Source organism: Heterocephalus glaber, unplaced genomic scaffold (assembly GCF_053883595.1).
Source record: "Heterocephalus glaber isolate CG9 unplaced genomic scaffold, H.glaber_assembly_v1.0 deba00001729, whole genome shotgun sequence".
Taxonomy (NCBI): Eukaryota; Metazoa; Chordata; class Mammalia; order Rodentia; family Bathyergidae; genus Heterocephalus; species Heterocephalus glaber.
Window position 1 is genome coordinate 976,662 of NW_028258440.1, and position 9,814 is coordinate 986,475.

Genomic DNA, 9,814 nt, shown 5'->3' on the forward strand with positions numbered 1-9,814 from the left:
CTAATAAATGCCTGGAAGCTGCTGGCCACCGGTTTGAGCACCTCCTGTAATTGTAGAGGTCAACGGTAACTTGTATTAGTCTCATAGTAAAATATTTATACAAGTTTTTCTTTTCCTGAAGTGTATATACATTTTGGAGCGCTCTCTCTCTCTCTCTCTCTCTCTCTCTCTCTCTCTCTCTCTCTCTCTATATATATATATATATATATATATATATATATATATTTAGAAGTTCGAAGTCATCCTGGGCAACATAACTAGCATACCCTGTCTTACAAAAAAGGACTGGTGATGTAGCTCAGCATTCCCTGGGTTGAATTCTCAGTATAGTAATGATAATAATAATGATGATAATAGTTACAAAATTGAATTGCTGAAATTTGTTCATTGAAACATTTTGACTCACATTAATGCATTATGTCCCCACATTTATATTAAAAATTCACACATAAATGAAAGTGAAAAATACTGCCAGTACCTAATTTGGGTCTCCTATTTTTCCATGGCAATCATATACCTTGGTACCTTTCAACTCTTAGAAAAAAAGCATGCCTAATATTCAGCGCTTACCAATAAAAGGAAGAAAAGAGTCTTTTTTTTTTGAGAATGAAATGTTTCCCTTCACAGCAGATTCTTAAGCACATTTTCTGCACATTCACCATGCTGTCGTAATTATTATACATTTGGCATATAGTTTTGTGTCTTTAGAAAAGCCAACCAGATAGGCCGCACTTGCTGCCTGCAAAGCACCGAAGGCTTAGCCTTGGAAGCGCAGATGTTTTGAAGTCCTGAGCAATGTCCCCCATCAAGTGCAGAAAAGGGAGTTTGTAAATCAGTTCAGTCTAGTTGCAAGAGGTGTCACAGTAGCAGACTAGTAACGATGACGTTCCTTCACCCCTCCAGTAGAGGGCGCACTCCTGTGACAGGCTTTTGTAACCAGTTGCTTCTTCCTTACCTATCCCTTCTCTTAGACCTCAGTTCCATGTGCTGGAGGTGGCACTGGATTTAGAGAGCAACAGTGGCCTTGTGGGGAAATGTGAACACAATTCAGAGAAAAACTTTGAACATTTCTTCAGTTACGCATAATTTTGCCTTGTGTTTAAAATCAATGTTCTTTATCATGTTATTCATATGTCTTGTGTGTGTATTCATATCATGTTTTACAGAATGTATTAAATGCTATGATTTCCTCTTTTGGCTGTTTCTTGGAAATGATTTTTGATCCATCTGCCAAACATTTATTAAGCTTCAACCATATGTCAAATACTCTGTGAGGGTGCTGGAGAGACAACATGAATAATGTCACCAACTCATCAGTAGAAGGCCACGATGCCAGTCATGCCAATATACCGTGATAAGTACTAAAATATGCAGAGTGCAGTGTAACTCAGTACTTCCCAACCCAGGCACACAATTGGCGGTAGTTTGTGGGTAGTGTTGATATTCAGCTGGCACACACCACAACAGTCATGCCACTTAAAACAGTGAAACATTCCATAGCAGGCTACTAGGGCCCCAGCTATTTCCTGGAAGTCCTTCCACATACCTGCTCTGCTCCTACCAGCTAAAGCACGAGACCTGGCACAACAAGGGACCAGCAAGACCCTGATGAAATGCTATGGCTCAGCATTCATTGCACATTCTGATTGGTTCATTCCCTTGCCTTACTACTTGGTAAATACTGTGAAAAACATGCTTAGTTATTGATGTGCCAATATATCCATCCTCTCAACTTTCATTGTGGCCAGTGGGCTTGGAATTGCCAGAAATCCCTTCTCCCCACCTCCAGCTAGGAACAGCCTCATTTGCATACCTCTGTGGTCCCAAAATTATCTTCATTTTTTACATATGCTATGAAAAATTTGGGAAGCACTGATTTAGTCCATATTTAGCATTATACTAATGGAGTGCCCTAGGCTGGACCATTGTTGCTTTCAAAAGATCAATCCTTTGTGATTGTGATGCTTTGCTCTTTGATTTCAAGCTTTGTTAAATTGTGTTAGCTAGGGCCAGGGATTTAGCTCAGTGACACCGTGCCTGCCTTGCAAGTGGAAGGTCCTAAGTTCAATCCCCGGTACCAAAAAAGAAAAAAAAAATATATATATATATATATGTTTACTAAACATATTTTTGGATATGTAAACTACAATATCATTCATATTGGCCTCTGTTTTTCATGTTTTATTTCACCTTTATCAGATTTTGGAATCAGGACCATAGTTTTTTCATGGAATGAACTAGGTACATCTTAATTTTTCTATGTTTTCTTCTTTGAAAGTTTCAGAGTACTTCTTTTGTTTAGCAACCTTGTGTCACAAGTTTCTCAATTTATTCCTGTTATAATTTATTTAGATTTTCCGTTTGTATGAATTTTAATATTTTACATTTTGTAAGATAAAGTATCCATTACTCTATAGTTTTAAAATTATTAGCATACAATTGTGCATAGAATTTCCTCACAATTAAAAATATTGCTTATATTGGCTGTTAGAGCCTCTTTCTCATTTCTAATTTTGTGTGTGTTTTTCTTGCATAGGTTTGCCAGAATTTTATCTACTTTATTAGCCCTTTCAAGGGACCAGCTCTTGAATTTATTAATCTCAGTTTTTACAACCTTTAATTTATTTATTTTTACTTTCATCTTTATTATTTCCTTTCTCCTCTTTTCCTGTGCAACTTTTGTTCTTTTTCAAAAATGCCAAGTCCAATGTCTACTTTAGTTTATTGGCCTTAAATTTTCATAAAGAGAGGTAAAGACGACGCTATTGCACAGGTGTCAAAAGCCCTTCCTCTGAGCTCCTTCAACAGTGGAGGAAATGGAAAATAAGGGCTGCTAGGGCTCTGAAGTCAGGCGAGGGCAGTGCAAGGTCCTCGCAGGGAGCCCTTACTTGAACGTTTTCCCACAGCGTTTCTCCACAGTGGGGCAGTCGGGAGTAAGAACTGTTGGAACCAGCTTTCAAGAGAGGAAAAGGCGCTGTGGTACTCTCTGAAACCTGTGTGTGTGTTTCAAACTGAGTCCTCCACCGGGCCTGTCTGCTGTTGGGGCAGACGCTGTACTTGTACTTCTTGCTCCCCAGTGTTTGCTTTTTCTGAGTCCTGCTTTCCTTACTGCTCGCCAGAGTTTAAGAAGTTCAGCTCTCCAAACCGCTGCTTTAGTTAAGCTAAAATTGCCTGCCTCCCTCCAGGTGTCAAGCAGAAGAAGGCTTTGAGCTTTAAGCTCAAGCTGGGACATTGCTGCTGCCACTGTCGCCACTACTCCCTCCTGTTTTGTGAGTCACAGTCTTGGGTGTTGGAGGACTAAGGCATACATTGGCTGTCTCATGGGACCAGGAGTTGTTGAAGGCGAGTGTTTCTGCTCAAATTGTGTTACGTGTGAGAGAAGGAAGAGAAAGTGGGAAACAGGAAAGAGTGGGGTAGGAAAATATGGTAGTGGGCTGACTGCAAAGGAGGGGATTCCCAGAGAAAAAGAAAAAGCGAATCTGGAAAGGCCCTTGGTTTTCTTCCCAAAGCCTCTAAATATCTTCCTTGAAAAATACGTTTCTCCAATCCTGACTCCCGTCAGAAATCAGTAGGGGGCAGCAGTCCCAGTCCTAAACGTGGGTACCACGGGAGCGGCCCTCTCCGCTCCGACAGGCTCATCCTTCCGGTCCTGTCCCGTCCCGTGTCCCCCCCACCCCCGCCTTGTTAGTCTTCTTTGTCATCCTGCAAAACCCTCTCCCGCCTTTGTACTTTCTACTTTCTCTGCCTGGAACATTCTTCTGACTTTTCTTATGGTTGACTCTTTCTTGTCTTTCAGTTCTTGCCCATCATTTTTTTCATCATTTAGGTCTCAGCTCAAGTGAATTGTCACCTACTCAGAGAAGCTTTTCTCGATCCGTTTAGCCTAAAAAACCACTGCTCTGCTCTCCTCTGCACCCCATGTCCTCCCTTCACCTGCAACTCTCAGCTGCTTTGTTGCTGTCTTTTTTCCCCTTCCTCCTCCTCCACTTCTTCCTCTTCCTCCACTTCTTCCTCTTCCCCCTCCTTCACCTCTTCCTCCTCCTCCAGTTTTTCCTCTCCCCTCCCCCACCCCTTCCTCTTGCTTCTTCTTGTAGTGTTGGGGATTGAACCCAGGTGCTAAGCACATGTTTTACCAACGAGTTGTACCTTCAGTCTCCCAAATTACTCTTAAACACATACTGTGATTTTTTTTCCTAGAAAATTTTGTGTATTTACTTGTCTGTCTGCTTTACCTGGATGTGAGCTCCACTAGACTAGGGATCTTACTGCCTTGTTCTCTGTTGCATGCCCAGGGTTTAGCACATAGTATACACTGAATGCATCTGTTTTGAAGAAATCAATAAATCATGCTAGGTGCTGGTGGTACAAACCCAGTGGGAACACATAATAAGGTGGGGGGAAAAGATACATACATAACAATTATTAAATAGTGGGAGGCATATATCCCTGCACCATTATAGATTTCACTGCCATATTCAGAAAGGACTGGTTTTAAATTCTGGCTCTGTCATTGATTAGTTGCACAACTTTGGACAATCACTGACCTTCTCTGGCTCAGTTTTCTCATTTAAAATCTCAATAATAATAATAATAATAATCCCATGGATTGTTATGGACGTTACAAAAGTTGACATGTCTAAAGGGTCAATATTGTGTTCCATAAGTGGAAGTTACTATTATTGAATCTCTAGATTCAGCATGTAGAATGTGCTGTAATTCTCAACTTTCTGGTTGTTTCTGCTCACCTTTGGCTCTGGCTGCTCTAAAGGAGAGCAGTGCTGATCTAGAGGGAGCTGCAGTGATGTTCCTTAGCAAGAAGCCCACACATAATAGCTTAGACCTGGCTGATGGAGCCGGAAAGTGCTTCTCTGAGAGGGAGTGGTGCCTCCTTCTTCCCATTCCATCTTACAAAGTCAGACCAGCGTAAGGAAATTAATTCAGGCCTTTTAAATGCTGATAAATGCAGGTGCACTTACAGCTAATATTTCAATCAAGTGTCAAGATAGAACTGATTAAAAGAGGATTTGGAAACCTCTTGTTGATGGAGGCTATATTTCTTATCCATTCTAATGTGAGACATCATTTTAATTTTTTTGTTTACCTGACCTCAGTTAATACCACACTGTTAATGCTTTAAGAAAAACATGTACTATTTTGTATCATGCCATTTTGCGTTAATTTGATAGAAGTGTATTTTAATGCATTTGTCCTGCTTTTGGCTTGCCTTCATAATTATGAGACTAATTAAACATATACTTGTAAGCAATCAGTGTCAGAGCTGAAAGGGATTGTAGGGATTACTCAGATGAACCCTTCATCTTGCAGAAGAAAAACAGGCCCACGATCTGACAACATATGGTTTGAAGACAGCAGTGTTCAGAAAGTTTAGTCTTATAGCACAACAGAAAAACTCCACAGGCTCACTCTCCCCCCTGAATTTCCACTTTTGTGTTCTGAATGGCGACTCATAGTCACATTTCACTAATGCATCAAAGTTATTGTGCACCTACTGTGTGCCACATACTCTGCTAGGCACTGGATATGAGCAGTATATACACATGGCCCCAGCCTTTCAGCTACATGCCAAATAGAAAGACAGATAAATAAACAAGTAGCAAGAGAAAGTGCAAGATACTGAGGGAGCAGTACTGAATCCAAACTGGGTACACTGGGAGGCCAGCAGGGGGAATCAACAGAGCTTCCAGGAGGAAATCTTATCATTCCATCTGAACAACAGAATTGAAGTTTGGGTGGGACTTAGTCATACAGATGGGGCTGGTGGTAGAGACGAGGTATTACTGTCAGAGGGTATGCCACATATAAAGGTCAGGTAATGAAAGACGACATGGTGCAGACCTGAAAAAGAATGAAACACTGATACATGCTACAACACAGAGGAGCTCTGAAAACATGATGCATACACAAAAGATCACATAGTATATGATTCCACTTATATGAAAAGTCCAGAAGAGGTAAATTCACAGAGAAAGGACATACATTAATAGTTGCTTAAGGCTAAGGGGCTTAGGGTTTCTTCCTGGGTTCATGAAAATGTTCTAAAGTTGATCATGATGATGAACAAAAAATTCTGTGAATATACTAAAAGCCATCACAGTTTAAAATGAGCATATGGCATGAGACAAAAATTTTCAAAAGGGGAAGAGAGAGAGGTAGGTAGGAGTAGCAAGGGATAAGTTTGAAGATATATTGCTACTACTGAAAGCTAACACAGAATACTATTCTGAAAACTATGTGTATATTAACTTTTGTAATGTTCATAACAATCCTACAAGGTATGTATTATAATTCCTTCTGTTGTACAGGTAAGAAAACCGAGGCATAGAGAATTTAACCTGCTCAAAGTCACACAGCCACTAACTAGTAGAACTTGGATTTGAACCCAATCAGTCTTGCTTAACTCTAATCATCACATTATATTATGAAAGTAAGATCTGATTATGAAGGCCTTTGGAAATCAAGTGGAAGAGTTTTTGATTTTTCTTCAGGGCATTCTGAAGTGTTTAAGCAGAGATATTAAGATCCGTATTGCAAAGAGTGAGTTGCATTCTTTTGTGACGTGACCAAATGGATTTGGGGAGAAGGGCAACATCAGAGGCAGTGAGTCCAGTGAGGTGTTGGTCTGAACCTGACAACCCAATGAAAGTGTGACAGTAGCAATAGGGATGAAGAGGTGGATGGACTTAAAAAATACTTATGAAATTTCATTGGCAGGATTTGATGATTGATGAAATGTGGAGAAGGAGAGAGAGGAGTTTAGGTTGATTCTAGAACTTTCACTTGGGCTGCTAAGAGGATGGAGGTGCTGTCCTCGGAGCTTAAGGAAAGAGGACGAACTCAAATTCTGTGATGTTGAGTATAAGGTAGTTCTGAGATATCCAAATCTAAATGACAAGAAGGAAGTTGAATATACAGACTTGAAAACCAACAGAAAAGATTATGTTATATGGGTTGGGGATGTAGCTGAGTGTCAGAACACTCCTCTAGTATGTGTCAGGTCCTGGGTTCCATCCCCAGCACCACAAAGAAAAGGAAGGAAAAGAAAAGAAAAAAAGGCCATGATCCTAATATACATCTGGGGAGCTATCAGTCTACAGATGGTAGTTGAGGCCTTGAGAGGAGTGAGAGTAGCCATCGGGATGATGCGTCAGGTTAGAAGGGAGCCTGGGACACAGCCTCTAGAACACTGCTGTTTAAGGATTGTCAGACCTGAGGACACGGAGACGGGGGCAAGTAAAGAGTCTTCATCAAAAATGAACAACTGCTGAGTGTGTCAGATACATCTGAGAGCTAAGGACTGAAAAATGTACATCGGGTTTTGCAATGAAGAGTCCATTGGTGAGTACAATTTCAGTAGAGTGTGAAGAGAGAGAGACTTATTCTAGTCTTTGAGAGAGTGATTCATAAGAAGCTTGATTTTTCACAGATACCACTACCTGATTTTTCTACTTGGGTTCCTCTCTGCCTGAGCCAGACTCTCAAGCCTTTTTCTTAACTCCAATTTCGTTGGCTCCTATTACATACCCAGGCTCCTTTCCCTTTAAAGCTCCCTTTTGTTTTTGGGCTTTACTGGTGATAACTAAGTGGAAACAAGCAGAAAATAATTTTTAAAAACAAACCTGGGGAAGTGATTTAAGGCTTCCAAAAAGCTGATAACTTTCCTGTGGTTATTTCCTAAACCAGTATTTTCTAAAATATTTTCCGCAAGTATTATATGATAAAAGTGTTCCATAATTGAGTGCGTTCCTTTACTATCTGACATCCCAAAGCCTTTAATATGAGGATGTATATCACAAATCTGTGGGTGCACTGAGTGTAGATTTAAACTTGCAGTATTGCTCAAATGTACTTGATCATGGAACCCTTTTGTTGAGGAGCATTTGTAGGATTGGCTTTCCTCCGAAAACACTGAAAAAGTCTACCTGTGTTTACAGTTTCCACACAGTTTTTTTGTAGATGGTTCGAGACACGTTAAGGCATCTCACTATTATTCTTCCACTCCTGTGGGTGGAGTTCATGCTCCTTCACCACTTCTTCAAAGTCGATATCCTCTTACCCCTACCGCCACCCGGGTACAGCCTGATAGGGAAATGCGTACAAGATTAAAGAATAGAGGATGGGGGAAAAAAAGAAGAGAAGATGAAAGTCCATCTAGGAAGCATTATAGATACTTACTGATTCACGCATTTATTCACTGACTGATGCACTCATTCAGAGATTGATTGAGTGCCTAGTATGTGCCAGATACCATGCAAAGTACTGGAAATATACCAATGAATCTAACAGCAAAACACACACACACACACACACACACACACACCTGATCTTGAAGAGGTTACATTTATAATATGGAAGACAGTCAGTAAATAAGGAGACAAAAATATAGAGAGAATGACTTTCTGCCTGAATGGATGAAGTCAGTCCTAAGCCAAGTAAGCTAGGGAGAATGGAAGTGGAAGCGGAATAGCTAAATTCTCAGAAGTGGGTATAGGGAATCCCATTGAATGACAAACCAGCCCAAAGCTTGGAATTACCAACTCTTTTTTGCTTACACTTTTTAAAAAAAATTTCTCAAAGGCTTTGGGCAGGTATTCTTCTGTCTGCTTATAAGACCAGCTGGATTTCTTCATATCTATTGCCTGGGTGAGAATGTCATGTGAGGCATAGAGCACCCTGAAGGGCATCAGAGAGGCAATTTTAGACCCTAAAGTGACACCAGTTGAATAATAACTTGTCTAGAACTTTGTAGTTTCCAAAATGCTATCTCATCCATGGCCCGTTTATTGCCTCCATTACATAGTAAAGGAAAGGGAGGCTCAGAGGCTCACTAGCCTAAGATTGGATAGCTGCTCAGTGATGGGGCTCGGATTAGAATTCAAATCTTAGCCGGTGAACATCCACATATTGCCACATTATTGCTGATTTTTTCAATTCTCAGGCTCATGAGCATGTTTGGATTATTCTTGTGAGGGGGAGGGGAGAGCAGAGAGGAGGAGGTTGGGGCAATGATTAACTCTCCTTAGGGGAAAAATGGTTCCTGTTAATGTTTTTGGATTGAATGAAAGAGTTTTCAGGGCAAGGGCCAAGTAGCGATTAGATCTTTTCCCTCCAAGTAATCCCCATTCAAGGCTGTATAAATTGGACTCCCGAGGGGGAGGAACTGTGAAGCAACAGACCCTGCAGTCTCACTCCAAACTAGTCAGATTCTGAATTAGAGAACTTGGATGGAGCTTTTGTGAAGGTTTGCATTTTTAGCTTAAAGGCAGATGTAGTGACATTGAAGAAAGCTCCAAGGAGATGATGAAAGAACAGGAGAATGTAACTTGCAATACAAAGGTTGAAGGGACTATAATTATTCTGTTTGGGACCTGCCTGCCACTCATGTCATTTCCTGCTTTGTGCTTTGTTTCAGCAACCCTGAAATGCTTATAACATTTCATGTCCCTTCCCACCTTTCTGTGACATTTCTCACCATCATGCTGATGTTCCCTCCTGTCCACTTGACTCAGAACACCTAATCCGCACATAACTCAGAATTTACTGAGCTCTTACATAGTATCTAGCACTATGCTAAATATTTTGAATGTGCTATTTCATTTAATCCTCATAGCTGCCTTCTGAAGCAGATACTCTTACCCTCATTTTTACATATGAGTGAACTCTGCAGATACTATTACCCTCGCTTTACACATGAGTGAACTGAGGCTCAGAGAAATACGGCAACAAGCTCAAGTTCGCACAGCTGGTGAGATGAATCAGTATTTGAACCCACATATTTGTGATTTCAGAGAGGCAG